The sequence below is a fragment of the Sesamum indicum genome, linkage group LG2 (assembly GCF_000512975.1).
Source record: "Sesamum indicum cultivar Zhongzhi No. 13 linkage group LG2, S_indicum_v1.0, whole genome shotgun sequence".
In the NCBI taxonomy this organism is placed as follows: Eukaryota; Viridiplantae; Streptophyta; class Magnoliopsida; order Lamiales; family Pedaliaceae; genus Sesamum; species Sesamum indicum.
The window spans coordinates 11,505,588-11,507,193 of record NC_026146.1 but is presented as its reverse complement, the minus strand read 5'-3'; the positions used below and the strand labels follow the sequence as shown (position 1 = coordinate 11,507,193).

The 1,606-nt window shown below is 45.8% G+C and overlaps 1 long non-coding RNA gene across 1 annotated transcript; it reads right to left on the bottom strand.

Moving 5' to 3' along the window:
- Window positions 399-1,606, bottom strand: LOC110011612. Its single transcript, XR_002286649.1, has 3 exons — window positions 1,428-1,606; window positions 867-1,359; window positions 399-793 (listed from the first exon to the last, which is right to left on the bottom strand). It is a non-coding gene; the product is annotated as an uncharacterized LOC110011612 (long non-coding RNA).

The window sequence follows — 1,606 nt, the reverse complement described above, 5'->3', positions numbered from 1 at the left end:
AAAGGTCTAAGGAGGCATCCCACAAGAGAAATTGAAGGGAGCCTACCTACCCAAAAGGCCTAAGGAAACATCCCACAAGAGAAATTGAAAGAAGCCTGCCTACCCAAAAGGCCTAAAGAAGCATCCCTCAAGTAAGTCGAAGGGGACTCGCCTGCCTAGAAAGTCTAGAAGGCATCCTTCATGATAGATAAAAGGAACCCTCCGCCAAGAAACTTTAAGGAGGCGCCTTCCAAGAAAAAGTGCAAGGAACCTTCTTATCGAGAAAGTTTGAGAAGGTCTCTCTCCAGAAATCTAAAGGGGACCCCTCATCATGGCAAGGCTTATGGATTCCAACATATCAAGATAATAGCATCATTCCGAAAGACAAGCATCAAGTATGGAAGAAGGATTATCATAATCGCATTTCAAAGCCCTTGGCCTAAAATTGTGTCCAGGGGCAAACTAGAGAAAGCATCCAAGACAGAACCGAAAATTAAAATCATCTCATCCCCATTTCAAATGGGGGAAAAGCAAGCAAAGCATAGAAAGAAAATATTGTTTCATCCAACTGGTAGTCACATTACATCATCAGGTTTCTCCCCACAAGTTGAGTCTTCTGTCTCTTTTTTAGAAGGAGCATCAATAGTAGGCATTGGGGTGGTAGGGGGAGTTGGATCAGTGGCCAGAGGAGGTCATTCTTCCTTCTCATCTAGGCCAACTTTTCCATGAGGATCCCCCACTATGACATCAACTGCTGCTTCATCTGGGGGACTCCTTATCTCGGCCTCAACCTCCCACTATGCCAAATCTCCTTCTGTAAAAATATTACAAAAGATCAACACAAAGCTAAGAAAGAGTATGAGCAGAAAGCCAAGAAATAAACCAACCTGAATCTAGGGAGATGACTCCCTTTCCTAGGATGGAGGGTTCGACAAAGGGGTCGGGCGCACTCCTGGAAGGGGGTACCCATGAGCCTGGAATTGTTCTTTGCAGGCTGTGAAGCCATGCTCAAAGAAGGCCCCATTATCTTGCTCACTTCTTACTCATACTCTACAGACTTCTTAAACTCCTTCATACGGCTCTCCCGGAAGGTCTCTAGATAATTCTTGCCCTCCTTAAAATGAGAAAAATTCATCACTGCCTTCTTCACCTCCTTCTACAATGCGCTCCCATGACCGACTACCTCCTTCTACAGTTCCCTCACCCCCTCTCCAATTGTTGGCAGCGGCTCGTCATCTCCTTCTTGGTCTTGCTCAGTTTGGCATTCTTACTTTCCTAGCGCTTTATTATATCCTCCAATATTCGCTTCTAGGCATCGTTCGTAGGGATAGAGGGAGCCCCTTGAGACCTAGAAGAGAGTTCCTCATAAACAAAGGTGGCCTACAAAAATCAATGACTATCAGAAGAAGGTACACAAGCAAAGACACAGGATATAAACAGGAGGTTACCTTGAAGATGTAGAGAGCTCCCATCCCTTCTAGTTCTTCCTTTGAGAGAGGGGACAAGAGCTGCTTGTCCCCAAGAGATAAAGCCCCTCTCCTCAAATCCTCCACTAAGGAGGCATTCCCCTTATCCTGATCGAGCAGGTAGCAGCTATGGAGGCAAGCAGAAGGTGCACAAGAAGACT